General features: G+C 50.2%; 1 protein-coding gene across 2 annotated transcripts in view; it reads right to left on the bottom strand.

The window, feature by feature from the left end:
- Positions 1 to 5,042, bottom strand: part of SGMS1 (sphingomyelin synthase 1) — a 282,666-nt gene extending 277,624 nt beyond the window's left edge. For both annotated transcript variants that reach the window (XM_058696322.1, XM_058696324.1), the window contains exon 1: positions 4,801 to 5,042. The gene's annotated coding sequence lies outside the window, so the exon portion shown is untranslated. The remainder of the gene's footprint in view (positions 1 to 4,800) is intronic.
- Between the last annotated feature and the right edge of the window lie 13,339 nt (positions 5,043 to 18,381).

The raw sequence follows: 18,381 nt of genomic DNA, 5'->3' as shown, positions 1-18,381 counted from the left end.
TGCGACCCTGGGGTAAGGACCCCCAGAGGGCAAAAAGGAATGGGCTACATCAAAACAAAAACTTCTGAAAGTGACCCCTGACAAAGTGGATAGGCAGGCAGCAAGTCGAGACTAGGCAAGAAGCAGCTGCAAATCAACACCAGAGAAACCGACCACAGCTGGTTAAACAAACACTAAAAGCCTAACAGATATATTAAAAGATGCTCAAATTCACGAAGAAATTACACAACTACCCGGTGAAATGACGAGATCCCACACCGTGGCCCCCCAATACTGGTAAGATTAGAAAGAAGGCTAAAAGGAACCCTGTCAAGGAAGTGGGGGATCAGGAACCGTCTGGCACCCACGTGGCGGATGGGGGTGGGGGGGGTCACCAGCTCAGCCCCTGGAGAACAACTGGGCAGCACGTAGTAAAAACAGGTGTGCCAATCTCTTTCACCTGGTCGTTCCCCTCCCGCACGCACTCACGTACCCGCCCTCGCGGCAGAGGGTCTCAGACTTTCCCTAGTATCACAATCTCCAGACCTGCAGGTCGAAGCCCCAGTTGACGGTGTCTGCCCCCAGGGGTTTCCGATTCCGGCGTAGGTTGGGGCCTGAGAATCTGCATTTCTAGCAGCGGCCAAGTGATGCTGCTGCTGCTGGGTATGGACTTTGAGAGCCACCACCCTCCAGAAGCTGTCACCTGCATCTTTTAAAGAGAGCATCACAGCTTTGCTCGAGTGGAGGAGAGCGGGCTGCGTGTCCCCTGCCAGGGCAAAGAGTAAAAAAACGAGCGAATGCTTGCAGGCAGGGCATGCGAATGACAGCAAAGCACCAGCCAAGCCAAACACGAACACAGATCTCACCGACAAAGCGCCGAATGAAATTCTTCTGGCTTTTGTAAATGTCTGAACATCGCCCTAATAAAAAGGCTCACGTTGAATGAAAAAGACACCAGATGAAATCTACACCGCACGGCCCCGCTCCTGTCAGCTGAAGACACACGCACAAAATAACATCTTCGACAAGGACACACCCGGGAGAGGACGCTCCTGTGGCGGGGAGGCGCTGGGAGGAGACACGAAGGGGAAAAATAGGAGGAAAGCCACTTCACCCAGGAGAGGGTCCAGTGCCAACAACTGAGAAAGGCCGGAAGGTGGAAAAGCAGGGAAGGAGGTCCATACAATGGTGGCCTCAGGGGAAGCCCCCAGGGGTTTCCACTCAGAGGGGGAGGGGGAATCTTTCTACCGCATCGGCCCCCAGAACCCAGAAACCCAGAACCCAGCCGGCTACCGGGCCCTGGAGTCCCCTCTTTGGCATATTCGCTGCTCAACAGGGCTGAGCGGTCGGCTTTTGGCAACGGGGGTGTGTGTCCACACCTGTGTCTTCCCTCCGTGTGTGGGTGTCTCTGCGGGGGAAGCAGGGAGCAGCTTCTTTGTGAAGGTAAAAAGCCTCCACGACTCAGCCACACTTGATGAGCACGCACTTCTGTTCCACTGGAACCAGAGCCCAAGCCTCGTTCAGGGCCCACAACCCTCCTCTCCCCCTTTCTTCCCCGTCCCTTCCCGCACCTCCCTGGGCTTCCCAGCTCCCACATCCAGACGGTGACAGACTAACTTGGCAAGTGACAAACTTTGCGGCCACGATTCTGGATAAATGACCCTTTATACTGCTGACCAAGAGCCTGTCACTGAAAGGCCACAACCTTCAGGACCAGGCATGCCATGAACAGTTCTTCCAAAGACACTGGTTATAGCTACCATCAAGAAAAGGCAAAGAAAAAGCCATCCATGATCTGTCCTGCCCCCCTCAAGGGCACACTGGGCGCAGCTCTGCCCAAGGGCCACAGAACAGCTCGGCCACACAAAGCGGTGGAAATGCGGAGGGAACAATCAGAATAAAGATCACCACTGACTGACTTTATGTGAGAAAATGCAAAAGATGCTCTGGCAGTGGCTTTAAGCAAGCAAGCCCCTGCCAGGAATGTGTGACTTCAGGGAAAGAACCGGATGGACAACTGGAGGAAGAAGCAGAGGAAAGTAAAAAAGCAGCATAAGCCTGAGCTGGCCCAACACGCCCGCCTCCCCCAAAAGCCTGGGGAGATCGTACCCCTGCGCCAACAATCCAGAATCTTTAGTCCCCCAGCACGGTTTTGTCCTTTCCATAGCAGCACTTTTCAACGGTGAGTAAAGGTTTAGGAATTCTAGAGAGTCTTCCTGAAATGCTTCGCGTAAAATAAAGTTTCATGCATAAAGCATATTGGATACGCCGCGGGGGTACATTTGGGTTTTTTAAGAAACGTATGATAGCAGTATGTAGGGGTCCTTTAGATCTTCACGAGATCAAAGCCTGTGTGAGCAAAGCCTGTGCCTATTTTTCCAGCAGAATACAGGATCTGCCACAATTTGAAAATTAACGGACTTGACTAGGGAAAAAAAAGGAAAAGCGCGGAGTTTTCAAGGTAAAATTGGGTGACTATGGTCAACAAAAGCAATTCCGACTTATGAAAACAAAGTTCTCGGGGCACCTGGGTGGCTCAGTGACCCCCCCCCCAACACACTGTGGGTTTGAGCCCCACATCAGGCTCTGTGCTTGACAGTTTGGAGCCTGGAGCCTGCTTGGGATTCTGTGTCTCCCTCTCTCTCTGCCCCTACCCCACTTGCGTTCTGTCCGTCTCTCTCTCTCTCTGTCTCTAAAACAAATATTTAAACAAAATAGAAAGAAAACAAAGTTCTTTAAGTGCCAAAACTTAATGACAAGCCTCTGTTATGGGTTGTTTTTTTTTAATTCCAGCTGAATAAGCATTTATCAGGCAGCGACAAGTTAGACACTGTGCAAGACGCTTGGGATCTTCGAAGGAATAAGATACTGTGTTAATAACTGTGTCCCTTTAATGTCAGCTTAATCCATCCCTTATGTTAATTTCTTTTTTAAAAAAAAATGCTTACTGATATTTTCAATAGCTTACTAGGAGCACGGAACAGCTACAGAAATGTATCTTACCATTTTATTAAAAATGTAAATTTCTAGCCTGAAGCAGAAATAGAAGGAAAAGACTGACTCCCTGCTTTACATATTGCTATCATTTTCTGCAGAATAACTAGCTACTTAAACTGCAAGGTGCCAGCTGCCGCCTCCTGCTAGCCAGCAGGTCACAGAGCCGCAAGGCCTCCAAGAAGAGAAACCGTGAAGAAAACCAAAAGATCAGGGCCTCCAGACCCAAAGCAAGATAAGGCAAGCGGAGCTGCTGGGGGGGAGGTTCCCTCAAAGCTGGAGCCTGCAACGGGAGGGCACGAGCTGCTGCCGCTGCCGGCTGGCTCGCTGGCTCGGCCAAGGCAGGGCTTCTGAGCTGGAAGGCTGCCACCTGCTGAATCACCAAACATCCCCGGGCTTCCCTTGGAGCACTGGCCAGACAGGGACCCATCCTCCGCCCGGCTTCTCCCGCGGACATCCTACCCAACCAGTGAGACGCGCAGCCCCGTCCCCTCCAGCACAGGCCCACGCGGCTGCCAGCCCCCCTGGTGTTGTTGGGGCGGCCTCCCCGGCAACTCCCACCGACCTGAGACGTCCCCAGCGCCTCTCCCCTCTTTCTGCCCACCGAGTCCTCCCCGCGGGACCGGGACGGGGCGGGGGGGGGGTGGCTCACGGCACACCCTGACAGGCGCACCGCTCCACGGCCAGGCAGCCAACCAGAAACACCCCGTCATCCGAGAGAAAAGTAACCTGTCCAAACAGCTGGAAAGGTCCAGGAAGAGAAATGTCAAGGGAGCTAAAACAGCGGGCCGACCCCCAGCACGGAAAATAAACTTCCCTTTCACAAAGCAGCCTTCGCTCCAGGTTTCCTAGGCGTGCGCCGCCGAAGTCGGCTCTGCTTGAAGGTGAAAAGAAACATCTGAGCAGCGCCTGCACGGATCCCTTCCACTCCCTCCGGCCACGACTTACACTCGCGGCTCCCGGGAGGGAAACAGGCGTTAACCAGAACGCGCCAGCCTGAATCCGTTGGCTGCACCAGGACGCCCAGCCTGGCCCGCCGGCGGCCGCAAGCCCCCGCCTGGGTCCACACGCCGTCGCCGCCCTGCCCTTGACCAGTCGCCTCGGGGTCGCAGGGACCCCTCGCTCGCGGGGACAGCCACGTCCTGGAGGGACTGTCCAGTCCCGGCAGCGCTGACGACTCCTCCAGGCCTTGGCCAGTTCCCCCTCAGCCGGCGGGGGCCGCCCCCGAACCTGCAGGCGGCTCTGCGGCCTGAGGTCAGCAGCTCACTCCGCAGGAGAGGGGATCCCACCTGTTAGGCAGTCGGGGGGCACCGAGGGGCCGCGGCGGGGAAGGGGGACCCCGAAACCCTGGGCGCCTGACCAACGCTGCGATCGGGGCCCCGAGGTGCCATCTGTCACGCCGCCGCCCGGGGCCGTGGGGGTGGGGGCCGTGATTTGGGGGTCGGGCCCTGTGGGTCTCCGGACCCCCGCCGGGTCACCGGACGAGGCGCCTCGCCCCCCGGCCCTTCCGGCCCGCCACCCTCGGCTCGCCCCAACCCGAAACAGGCAGCCTTCCAGCCCGCACGCAGCACCCCCGAACGGCGCCCACTGACGCCCCCGCCTTCCTCGCCGCCCCCACCGGGTCCCCGAGCCCCGCGGGCAGCCCGCCCGGCCGAGACCCGCGCCCACCCCCGGGAGCTGCGGCGCGGGGGGAGTGCCAGCCAGGTGCGCGCGCGGGTCCGCGCGGGCTGCGCTCACGCCCCCTCGCCCCGGAGCCGCCCGCACGCCGCTCCCCATCGGCCCCCCCGGGATCGCCGCTCCCACCCCCGCCCCCGCCCCGCGGCTCACTTGCACCGGAGTCGCAGCTGCCGCCGGAATTCCGCTCTCCGAGCCCCCCGCCGCGCACCAAAATCCGGGGCAGGGCAGCGTCGGGGCTCCGCAGCGGGATCGCGCTCTCCGGCCGGCTCGCCGTGCGCGAGGGGACCGCAGCCTTCCCCGGCCGGCCCTGCCCGCTCCGTCCTGCCCGTGGCCGCCGCCGCCGCCGCCGGGCCGCTGCCTCGCTGGTGCGAACGCTTCCGACTTGCCACCGCGAGCCTCCGGGCTGCCGAGCATGCCCAGTCCGCGGCCCGCGCCGGCCCGGCTCTCCGCGCGCCGCGATCCGCGGCTCCGGGTGTTCGCGGCGGCCGGGAGGCGGGGGGAGCGGGCCGGGCGGGCGGGGTCGGCGGGCTCCGTGCGGGCGCGTGCGGGACCCGGGCCAGGCTGCGCCCCGAGGGGCAGCGGGCGTGGCCCCTTACTTTACTTTCCAGGAATCGGGGGAAGGGCCCCGGCCTGCGCCCGGGGGAGGGCGAGGGGGTGTCTCTCGGTGACACCCGAACGGAGCCGAGTTTTACGGTCGGGCTGGGCACACTGCCTGGGGCGGAGCCGGAGCTGGTCAGACCAAGGAACGCAAACTCGGCCGTTCCGCAGGTGGGCTCGGGGACACGAGTTTGCGAGCCACCCGGAGATTCTGTCCCCCCGACCCCGAGACGGACCCCTGGTTGATCACAAGAAAGGGCGGCTCCTACGTTCCGACCCCTAGTCACACCTCTGTGCGGACTCTCACTACTCCCTCCCCCACCGCCCCGAACAATAAGGCCGCCCGCGGGCACCCCGCGAAGCCCGTTGGGGCGAGGTAAGCCCGCGGCGCGCAGGCCCCGGGCGGGCACCGAGACCCCGGCCGCCCCGCCCCGAGCCCCGCCCCTGCCGCCGCTCCGAGGGGCCGGGAAAACCCGGACACCGGCCGCACTCGGACGGGAGCAGCGCGCATGCCCAGTAGCCCGACCTGGCGCAGGTCGCCCCCAGGAAGGTTTCCCCGGCTCCGAGAGCCCGACCCCCGCGCCCGGGTGAGAGGCGGGCGACGGGGAGAGGGGGCCTGCGGCGCGGGGCCCTCCGTCCTCGGCCGGCCCTCGCGGCACCCCCGTGGCGGACAGGCGTCCGGGGCCGCGCCTGCCGCGGGTCGGCCCCTGGGCCAGCGCGGGAGGGGGCGCGCGGCGGCGGCGGCAGCGCCTGGGCACGTGACTGTCCGCGGCGCTGGGGGCAGCCATGTTCCGGCCGGCGGACCGCGGGCGCGAGCGGGCGCCGTCCTCCCCGCCACGCCCTCCCGGCCTGGGCTCGGGCCCTGCCTCGGCCCCGCAGCTCGGCCGTGGGCTCGCGGAGCCGAAGGCGCGCGGCCGGGCTGCGGGGGCGCGCGGGCTCTGCCTCCCCGAGGCGGAAGCTGGGGCCGGGGCCCTGGTCCGTGCGGGCGCACAGCCCGGGTGGCGAGCCCCGCCGCGGGCACGCGGGGTCCCCGGGGCCCGTGGGCAGCGGCGTCAGCACCCGAGAATCCGTCAGCAGCGCGGGGTGCTGGGCCGCCCGAGTCGAGCCCCCGGGTGCGGCCCCGCTCTCCCGGGGGTTGCGGGGCATGTCACCGCCTCGCTTGAGCCCAGCCGGAGGCGGCCCCTCAGCCCGGGAGCGGTCGGGCATGCACCCCGGTGCCCCCCACCCTGCGCCCGGCTCTGCTGGCTCCGTCTCCCCCCTCGACGCCGCCCTGCACCTCCCTGGGAGGCTGAGAAGGTGCCGCCGTCACGGGCGGCTTTAGGGGAGCAACTGAAACTGAGCTCGACGTGCTCCGAGTGCCCACTGAGTGCTCACCCCTCCGGGAGTCAGAGCGGCCCCGCTGAGAACTTTCGTCAGTTTGCACCTAAGAGGCGGGGCCGAGGCCTTGCTTGCTTGTGAGGTCACTGTTTCCAAACTCCAGGAATGCCTGAGAGCTGATGGCCGGTTTCTCACAAGTGCTATTTATGCAGTATCCCATAAGCTTTGGACTTCCGGGGGGGCGGGGGGGGGGGGGGAGAAGAACAAAAAAAAACAAAACATGGTTCAAGTGAGCATCTGGTGTAGACTGCTGTCAAGGAGTCTTTAAAATACCCCCTTCGCCCCCCCCCCAAAAAAAAGTTAAGGTAAACTAAGCTTTGCAAGATATTAACAGTTCTCGATCATAAGTGGTTTTTCTAGAGTGCTTGCTCACTGTAATTTTGTTCCCTAATGTTCTATATGTTTGCAATTTTTCTTAATAAAAATGTCTCTTTGTAAATTGGCTTCCAAGAGTAATTGTAAGAACTGTGTAAAAGACAGGGGGAGAGCAAGGTATAAAACTATTCCCACTTTATTCCGTTTTCAAGAAATATTTCAGAGAAAGAGTTAGAATTTTAAAAACTGTAAAAAGAAATCGCAAAGGCCACGCAATACAAGTAAGCTCTGGGTGGAGCCATGACAAAACCCTTGAGTTGGCTCTCCCTGAAATTAAAGCGAGTTGCAGGCCGTCCGGGACTCCTGTTTTGTGACGCCCACAAAAAAGAAGATTTAATAAAAATAATCGTCTTCAGCCCGCCAGCCCTGAAGAATTTTTTTCTATCAGAATTGTAATAAACAACACACTCCTTGGTTGTAAAACCTTAGGATTCTCAAGCGTATGAGATGTCATAACGTACATCGTTGTCAAGACAACTGAAACAGAAATGAATCCCTTCCAAGTCACAATCTGTCATGGAACTATGTTTAAAATAATACTAAGAGCAAACGCTGGGGAAGGCCCTTTGCGTGCCAGAACAACTATTCTCAAGTCGGTGGTCTAGTTCCAGATGAGTGACCTTCAGAAGGTAACCTAGTTGGTTAAAAATATGGTGGTTGGGTCCAACTGAACTATTAAGTATTAGCCATCACTCACCAAACTGCAGTCCAAGTCAAATCGTGTTCAAGAAGCAAGGTGTGACCTTGGCGAGAAGCCTGTGTGTCCATGGCAGTTTGTCTGGTGGGAAGAATCTGTAGCCATAAAGCCTGAGTGCCAAGAACGAGACCTCGGGAGCCCCCTCAGCCCTTTAAACTCATCTGGCCTTGGGGGCGCCTGGGTGGGTCAGTTGGCGGTGACAGACTCTTGGTTTCCACTCAAGTGATGACATTGAGGTTGGTGGCATCCAATCAAGCTCCACATCAAGGCTCTGTGCTGAGCAGGGAGCCTATTTGGGATTCTCTGTCTCCCTCTGTCTTCCCTTCTCCCCCGCTTTCTCAAAAATGATACATAAACGTTAAGAAGGAAAACAAAAAAGTCCTTAAACTCATCTGGCCACCCCACAGTCTGGTTTCCAAACCAAGGCTGACAGGAAAAGCCAGCTTCAGATGACCAAGCTGATGCCAAGTTTTGGTGCCTTGGGGCTTAGACCCGGGAAGTCTCAAGCCTGTGTCCCCATTTCTTTGCCCACGGCGGGGAATCCTGGACTCAGTGAAGGCGTAGGTTCTGCTATTGGTCAACAAACTACTGGATTTTATTTGCATCTGAGATTCAGGCAGAGATGGAGCCAGGGATCCGGGTGTAACAGGAACTCAGGAAGTCTTCCACCTCTGTCTCCTGAACACGTGTTTATTCTGTCCCCTTACCCTCTGGCTTTTTTGCCTTCTGTTCACCCATCAGGAAATGACCACTTGAGAGCTGCCAAGTTTCTTTCTCTTCCAGAAAGTACAAAGAATGACCCCACCTATATTCACTAACCCTTTTGTCTAGTCGAATCCTATTTCCCCAGATTCCTTCTGTCCACTTGAACCCCTCCTGTTACTGTTTCCAGGCTCCTCCCCAATTCTACCTTTTTCATAAAAGCCTCTCTTGTTTTCCAGGACACCGAAGCTTCCTATACACACGTTTTGGCACGTGTACATGTTACATTATGACTTGTACAGTTCTCTGTTTTTACAGACTGTCTCGAGTCTCCAACTTACATAGTAAATGACACATCGAGGATATACATTTACATTTCATCTTCCGCGGTATCTAGCCCGGGAGTTGGTGCCATGCACATAGCCCATAATAAGTGTCTACTGAACCGTAATCTATACTCTTCCCCCCTTTTACTTTTCTGTTGCTGCATGTTTGTTTAAAAAGGGTAAACTCCTAGGAATGGAAATGTCTTTGCTGTGCTGTCCTTCTCTGATTAGCAACCACCCTTCACAATCTGCTGTGTACATTTATTTATTTATTTATTTTTTTTTTTTTTTTTTATTTATTTTTGGGACAGAGACAGAGCATGAACGGGGGAGGGGCAGAGAGAGAGGGAGACACAGAATCGGAAACAGGCTCCAGGCTCCGAGCCATCAGCCCAGAGCCCGACGCGGGGCTCGAACTCACGGACCGTGAGATCGTGACCTGGCTGAAGTCGGACGCTTAACCGACTGCGCCACCCAGGCGCCCCATCTGCTGTGTACATTTAAAAAGGATTTTGAAATTCGACATTTATGACCGGACGCTAATCAGGATCTGATGAATCAGTGCCCGCAGCGGCTGACAGACCCAGCTCCTTGTCGAGAGATACAATGTACTCTTCAAATAATCAGTGTGCGACTCCAGGCTTAATTACCACCTCTTAAAGAGGGAATAATATGACCCACCTCCTCTTTGCTCCCCATGAGTACCGTGGGCATTAATTAGGTCTTTAATAAGAACATACGTCTGTTAAATGCTTTATAGTTAATGAGAGATACACATCATGAAAAACACGAGATGTTGTCTAGATGGTACAAATGTGCATTGTTGGATTTAGCAACCGGCTTCCTTCCGAATGCAAGGATTCCAGTAACAGCTGTCCTACACAAAGTAACAAATACGGGCTTGTTCACCTCCTCGGACTCCCCTTTACAGACATGTCCCAGATGCCCAGAACAATTTGAGGCTCAAGACAAAAATATGTCTCCCGCACTGAAGAAGGGGAGATTTAGGGAGGTCGATCACCTGAATTTCATAGATCCTGCCTGAAGTCTTCAAAGGTGTCAAATCGAGGACAGGCTTTTTCTCAACAGCACCTCTCATGTGTTACGAGATTTCAAAGGAGCATATCAAAATTCTTCTCCTCGTACCTTCACAGCACAGCAAGTAGGAGACATTCTCTCTGTCAAACTGACACCCAGGAACACTAAAATACTATGACACTCCAGGACATGGCCGGAGAGATCTGACCTAAGAATTACTAAATCCTGCACAGCCAGATCTGGACCAGGGTTTCTTAACCTCAGCTCTGTGGATGTTTTGGGCCAGATAATTCTTTTTTTTTTTTTTTTTTTTTTTTTTTTTGATGTTTATTTTTGAGAGAGAGAGAGAGCAGGAGAGGGGCTGGGTTTGGAGAATGATTTAAGGAGACCACAGAGGTAAAGGAGGCAGGACATACATAATCAATGATCGCGTCTGGACTTGAGGAGGCTTCGTGGGAGGGGGAAATGAAAAGGACAAAACTCAGCAAATTGTTTTCATTTCTTTGTCAGTGACTTGATTTTTTTTTTTTTTAGCTGCATTTAAAATGTTTTCTGTTATTCCTGCATGAGTAAGATGATGTGTCATTTCAGCCTCCTTGTCAGCTTCTGTCTCACTTTCATTGAATTTGTTGATTGAGTGTGAAGAAGGAGGCACCGTCATCATTTCCAGACATGGGGTGGATCTCTCTTGGAGCAGTGCTGTGACCCTAACGCAATTTTGTAACGACGCGCTGGAGGGATGAAAAGGACACCAGAGAAGGCACCTTATCCCCTCTTCTCTTCTTTCATGGGTTCAGGGAGGCAGCAAAAGAGGGGAGGAGGACCCTTCTACTTACCCTCTACTCATTCACTTCACATGTGGGTACGGAGCACCTCCTACCTCGCATATGAATACGGAGCACCTCCCACCTCGCATGTACCTACTGAGCACCTCCCACCTCGCATGTAAGTATTGAGCACCTCCCACACTGCACGTACGTACTGAGCACCTCCCACCTCGCATGTATGTACTGAGCACCTCCCACCTCGCCTGTATGTACTGAGCACCTCCCACCTCGCCTGTATGTACTGAGCACCTCCCACCTCGCCTGTATGTACTGAGCACCTCCCATCCTGCATGTACATACTGAGCACCTCCCACCTTGCATATAAGTACTGAGCACCTCCCACCTCGCATGTAAGTACTGAGTACCTCTCACCTCCCATATACATACTGAGCACCTCCCACCCCGCATGTATGTACTAAGCACCTCCCACCTTGCATATATGTCCTGAGCACCTCCCACCTCGCATTTAAGTACTGAGCACCTCCCACCCTGCATGTACCTACTGAGCACCTCTCACCTCCCATATACATACTGAGCACCTCCCACCTTGCATATAAGTACTGAGCACCTCCCACCTCGCATGTAAGCACTGAGCACCTCCCACCTCGTGTATATGTACTGAGCACCTCCCACTTCGCTTGTAAGTACTGAGCACCTCCCACGCTGCATGTATGTACTGAGCACCTCCCACCCTGCATGTACCTACTGAGCACCTCTCACCTCCCATATACATACTGAGCACCTCCCACCTCGCATATAAGTACTGAGCACCTCTCACCTCCCATATACATTCTGAGCACCTCCCACCTCGTATATAAGTACTGAGCACCTCTCACCCTGCACACGTGTACCCGGCACCTCTCACCCCACATGTGTACCGAGCACCTCTGAGTTTGCATATATGAACTGAGCATGTCCCAGGGGACAGACACTGAGTTAGGAGCTAGCCCTACAATGGAGAGCAAAAACAGGCTTCATGGAGCCTATGGTCTGTAGTGACCGGTGATCAAAGAAAATACTAATTATTATCTAGTTACCCCACAGAGATCCTGATCTAATTAGCTGGAGTAATGCTCAGGCATCAGTATTCTTTATAAGCTCCATACGTAATTCTCACAAGCTGCCAGGGTCGGGAATCACTGGGCCAGACCAGACAAGTCTTCATCAAGCACCATGAAGCATTTTGAGTTTACCATACCATAATGGTGAAGCTTTTTAAAAAAAATTTTAACGTTTATTCCGTTTTGAGAGGAAGAGAGAGACAGAGCACGAGCAGGGGAGGGGCAGAGAGAGAGAGAGGGAGACACAGAATCCGAAGCAGGCTCCAGGCTCTGAGCTGTCAGCACAGAGCCCACCACGGGGCTCAAACCCACAAACCGTGAGATCGTGACCTGAGCCGAAGTTGGACGCTTAACCGACTGAGCCACCCAGGCACCCCAAGATTTGGATTTTTTAATTACGATTATTAAACTTTTTAATCTTGAAAGAACTGTAGATTCACATGAATGCGTAAGAAACCATACAGGGTGATCTCATGTACGCTTTGTCCAGTTTTCTTCAATGACAACATCTTGCAAAACTAGAGTGCAGCATGGCAAGCAGGATATTGATATTGATACAGTCAGGATACAGAATATTTTTAGCATCGTCAAGATCCCTCCAGCTGCTGTTTTATCCCAATGTCCACTCCCTCATATTCCCCAACTCCTTGACTCCTGCTGACCGCTGTTCTCACTATTCTCTGCTTCTAGAATCTTACCACTTCAACAATGTTATTTAAATGGAAAAATATAGTATTTAACCCTTTGGGATTGCATTTTTTCCCTGTAAGCATAGCGATTCATACACATTGTTGCACGTATCAACAATTTGCTCCCTTTTGTGCTGAGTGGTGATATCGCCTGGTATGGGCGTTCCACAGTGTGTTTAACTGTTCATACACTGAAGGACATCTGGGTTGTTTCCAGCATTTGGAGATGATGAATAGAGCTGTTACAAACATTTGTGTACATGTTTCTGTGGGATTAATGCCCAGTGGTGTCATTGCTAGGTTGTATGGTAGTAACCTGTAGGAACTATCAGACATAAAGAACCTATCGAACCTTTTCCAGAGTGGCTCACCTTTTTACATTCCCACCAGCAACGTGTGAGTAGCCCAGCTCGTCCTCATTCTCAGCAGCATGTAATGTCACTATTTTGTATTTAAGCCACTTTGATAGGTGTGTGGCAATATCTTGTTGTGGTTTTCATTTGTATTTCCCTAACGGCTAATGAGGCTGAATATGTTTTTGTCTGCTTGTTAGAAAACAAGTTTTCTCACTTGTGAACTTGTTTTTTCATCCTCTTAACGGAGTCTTTTGTAGGGCAAAAAGTTTGTAATGGTGATGAAGTCCAATGTGTCCGTTTTTCCTGTTAGAAATCATACTTTTGGGGTCAAGCCTAAGAACTGTTTGCCTAGTCTTAGGTCACTAAGATTGTCTCCTCTGTGTTTTACTAAAAGTTTGATAGTTTTGCGTTTTACAGTTAAATCTATGAATCATTTTGAGTCAATTTTTGTATAAAGTATGAGTCTCACGTCAGGTTTCACTCTTTTGCCTATGGACTGCTCAATACCATTTGTTGAGAAGGCACTCTTTTCTCCATTGGATTTCTTTTGCACCTGTGTCAAAACATCAGTTGTGCATATCTGTGTGAGCCGAACTCTGGGTTTTCTGTTCTGTTCTCTCAATCTACATTTCTACTTCCTCAGACAGTATCATAGAGTCTTGACTATAGTAGCTACATAATAAGTCTTGAAACTAGTTAGACTGGTTCCTTTCACTTCACTCTTCCTTTTCAAATTGTTTCAGCTATTGTATTTCCTTTGCTTTTCCATATGAATTTTAGAATAATGTTGTCCATACCTATAAAAAAATCTTACAGGGATTTTATAGGAATCGCATTAAAACTGTATGTTAATTTGGGAGAATTGATATCTTTACTATATTGGGTCTTCCAATCCATGACCTCTTTCCATTTATTGAGATCTTCTTTGATATCGTTCATCAACGTTACTTAATTGTCAGCTTATAAGTCCTGTAGATGTTTTACATATAGATTTTTACATCAGAGTATTCTCCTTTTTTTGAATGATTACAAAGAGTAATACATTTTTAATTTCAGTGGCCGTATGCTCATTGCTAATATATAGAAATACAGTTGATATTTGTGTGTCCATCTGGTATGGTGGGTTTTTTCTTTTTCTTTTGAGCTCACTCATTAGCTATAGGAGTTTTTTCCCAGATTCCTTGGGATTTTCTATGTAGACAATCATGTAATCTACAAATAGGGATCATTTTATTTCTTCCTTTCTCATCTGTATGCTTTTTATTTCTTTTTCTTGTCTTATTGCACTGGCTAGAACTTCCAGTAATATGCTGAATAAGAATGGTGACAGTGGACACCCTGACTCAATTCCTGATCTCACCAGTAAGTATAATGTCTGATTTTTTTTTTTTAATCATGACATGGCTGTTAAGTTTGTCAAAATCTTTCTGCATCCATTGACTGATACGATTATTTGTGTTTTTTTCATAAGTCTATTAATATGATAAATTATGTAGCCTAATTTTCAAATACTGAATCAGCCTTGTATCACTGGGATAACCCCCACCTGGCCATGCTATAGAATTATCATATATGTTGCTGAATTCTATTTGCCCCTTTTCTAGTTTTTTTTTTGTTGTTTTTTTTTTTTGTTTTTTGGCTAAAGAGAGCAGGGGCTTTATTTCATTGGAGCTCTATATGTCTGGGCTCATTGGCATTTCTGGGATGCCAGCTTCTTCACCTCCAGGGATGGAATGTATGGGATAAAAGATAAGCCAGGTGACCAACTACCTTGTTGTGCCTTCGGTCTACTTTCTACTTTCAACCTTTCGGAGGCTCATGTTTATTTTATATGTAATATCCAGGGGTTTTAGTTGTATTTAGTGGCAGGAATGGGAAAAAGTAAGTCTACTCTACCTTTCCCCAAACAGAAGTTCAGTTTTTAAGAGGTCTTTCTGAACCTTGATATCATCCAAAATGGAGGTGGCCATTTTTCACCATTTCATGTTCTTGCTTTGCTGTTTATCATTCATCACTCAAAAACATCCATTGATCCTCTACACATGAGACATAATCCAAGATACGATCCTTATTGTCAAGTTAGGCTGCATTTTATCCACCTTTGACCCCCTCCCCCTGACATCTAGATCCGTTGCATCTTGTCCAAGCTCTGACAAAATGTCTACTGGAAGAAAGAAAGAATACTGAAGAACTAGGTAATATAATGTAGAATAATGGATGTAGAAGGTTTACGATCTTAGAAAAAAATTGTTGGCCTTAAATATTTGCTATTCCTTCATCCAAACGGTGCGTTTTATGCACAAGGTTCTTTGCTCCTGACTGTTACCCATACCAAAAAAGAGCCGTAGCCTCAGCAATGAATGACAACTTTGAGCAATCGATGTTTTCCAAAGCACGGTTTGCTTCCATAAGAAGCATCTGGAAACAAATTTAGAAGTAAAGATAGTCTGCAATCCTTCAATAATGAATCACCGTCTTAACCAAGAGCAGGCTATGAATGAAATTGAGCCACAAATCAAAAGGGAGTTAACTGAAAGAGAAGTCTAACTGCAGACGGGGCGACAATGAAAAGACCATGAAGGGCCCTCTACCCCAACACCGAAAGAATGGTCAGGACCAAAGGCGCAGAAGAGCAGGTGAGGTATAGCCTCAGTTGAGAAAAAACAGTAATTTCTCCAGTAGGGGAGACACCAAGGAGGAAGTCCTCAGTAATAACAAAGGGTGGATTCTAACCAGGGAAGTAACACTTGCACTCGGATGAGCAGCCTAGAGTAACCCGAAATAAGTACACCCTACAACCACCGAAAAGAAATTCTGATACTGGTGACAGACTTTCGATGTTTAGGTAAGAAAATTGTTAAATCCAAATACGTTCGAAAGTGGGTGATGGGCATGGAGGAGGGCACCTGTTGGGATGAGCACTGAGTGTCGTATGGAAACCGATTCGACAATAAATTATATTTAATATAAAAAAACAAAAAAATTTAAAAACATAAATCCAAATACATTCATAATGCCACTTTTCTTTTACCTCGGTACAATTTGCCGAGGTACTAGGCTATACTCCCAGGTACTGTAAGTTAGACTGAGAAGCCTAGTCTAACTAGAACCGATTAGATGTGTCATAGCAACAATAATCGAACTGTTAACTAAAAATTCCATTTTTATTTTTTAATTTTTTTTTAATGTTTATTTATTTTTGAGACAGAGAGAGACAGAGCATGAATGGGGGAGGGTCACAGAGAGAGGGAGACACAGAATCTGAAACAGGCTCCAGGCTCTGAGCGGTCAGCACAGAGCCCGACGCGGGGCTCGAACCCACAGACCGTGAGATCATGACCTGAGCCGAAGTCGGACGCTTAACCGACCGAGCCACCCAGGCGCCCCTAAAAATTCTATTTTTAAATGAAATGCTTTGATGCATAATCACACGTAGCTTCTTCAGCTATCCTCGTTGAAAGAGTGTCACCTGGCTGGGTCTAGAGACCTTCCAAAGCAGGAATCTGCAAGCCTGGCTGTATCTCAGAACCACCTGAGGAGATATAAAAAGTACTCAGGCCGGGGAGCCCACTCTCACAAATACACATTTCAGCGAGGCCAAGGAGGGTTCAAATCTGGGTATCTATTTCCTAGGAAAACATCACCACTCTCTGGCTACCTGAAATGGAATCATTAGGCATAAGAGGAAACTGCCAGCTGCTATGGAGTCACGGCCAGATCTGTGAAGCTATCAGCCTTTGAAATTCACAACCTTGGCTGCCTCTTTCAACTACACGGGAGCCTGTAAAAAATCCCAGCTCCAGGCTGCATCCCAGACCAATTAAATCAGAACCTTTGAAGGAGGAATTTAGGCATTAGCTTTAAAATAGTTGTGGCCAGCGTCGACAAACAGGCTTTATTTACACGGGTGGTTGTACTTACTGTCCAAGGTGCCCCACAAGAATTAGCATAGCAGGTGTTTGGATCATTGGTCCTCTGGAAACAGGCCAACCAAAACATTCTGTTAAACGTCAGGTGAGCCGCACTGCGTCAGTTCTGTTAGCACTCAGTCTCCGCCTAGGGTCTGTGAGAAGACCCCAGTTGCCTGGAGATACGGGTCATTCCAGTACCTATCACCCGAGATAGTATCCCGCTGTAAGGAGTCTCTGTTACAAACTCAGGATTCCGTTGTGGCTGAGTTCTGAAGCACATTTGTCTCAGCAGTCACCTAAATTAGACCTCTGGTGGGGAATTTCAAGACTGTAATTGATTCCATGCTTGTGCAATGAAAGGACAGAAGTGTGCATCTTATGAAATACGCAGTAAAGAATAGAAGAAGTGTCACTTTAAACAGATGTTGCTACATACAGGACCCTAATTAATGAATTTGCTAACAGTTCAGTATATTTTAGGAACAACTAGCTGTGCATAGCACTACATCTATGATAGAGTTTCCATTTTTGAAAGGAAACATTTCTTTGTCAATGAGTGTTGTGTTTTTTTAAATAGTATAAAGCAGTTTTCCACCATCTCGGCTGCTTCTAACAGCCATTGTTCAGAGTTGCTTTTGTTCTTTTCAAAGCAGTCAACACATTTTATAATATCCCTAAAAATCAGTTTAAACTCAATTTATTCCAATTCACTGGCAGACCATTTATAGAGCTTTGTCCGTGTACAACAGTGAAAACAAAAGAGCATCCCACTTAGTGAAGATATCCAACTTGGATTTCAAACTTAAAGAAAGGAAAACGGAGAGCAACGCACCTGATTTTAAGGTGAATCTTTAACTCGGACAGCCCTGAGCAAAACCGGGAAGTGGTTCTAGATTGGTTTGTGGTTCCCCAGTTTTCTGGGAGCCACTCAGGTGTTATAAGCCTCCCTTTCTACTCCTCCTCTCCTTTTCCCAGCTGGTATCCCCCCCTTTCAAATCTTCCCTTTAGAAAGGGATCTGTTAGATGTTGTTTATTCGTGCCTTAAAAGGGATGTTCAATTTTTGATGAACGCCCTCCCAAAGATATTTATAGTTTAAGGCTTATCTTTATATTCTTAAAATAATAATAATAATGGTGACTGTTGCCCTTAAAAAGGAACAGTCAAACCCTGAAGAAAGTGAGTTAGAAAAACATTGAGTCAGTGGATTTGTTTAGACTCCTGGTCAGCGTGGCCTGGAAAAAAAAAAAAAATACCCATTACATATACTTGCTTCTTAAAGAGAAACAAAGAAATTATTATACAAATGCCCTGTTGTGCCAAAAGGACAAGAAATGAATTCAGAATATTAAAAATGAAAACAGACTGGTCTCCATATTTTTAAAAAGAGAAAGAAAGTTGCTACTCAGGCCACCGCCTGGAATGAACGAGTCAGAAACGAGGGGCCCCGGAGCTCAGAGACTCCATGGAGGCACTGAGACACGGATTAGACACCGATGGGAGGAAAAGCTCGCTTAACAATTCAGTCACTCGCACATTTGATTTCACACAGACGGAACTTCCGGACGAACGACTTCTTAAGCCCATGACGAAATGGGTTTCAGGTTTGTATTGTTTCTGCTTTAAGAAAATGCTATCTTAGAAGGAACTGAGCATCTCTTATCCCTCAGAGGCAGAGACCTTCGGATGTGCGAGGTATTAAGGGAGTTGATTTTGAGTAGCTGCAGGCTATTTGGTGAAGACTTTTAACTTGGTCATTTACTACATTTCAACTCTT

Source organism: Neofelis nebulosa, chromosome 13 (assembly GCF_028018385.1).
Source record: "Neofelis nebulosa isolate mNeoNeb1 chromosome 13, mNeoNeb1.pri, whole genome shotgun sequence".
NCBI classification, from domain to species: Eukaryota; Metazoa; Chordata; class Mammalia; order Carnivora; family Felidae; genus Neofelis; species Neofelis nebulosa.
Note: the sequence above shows the minus strand (reverse complement) of the source record. Positions and strands in the feature narration are given on the sequence as shown.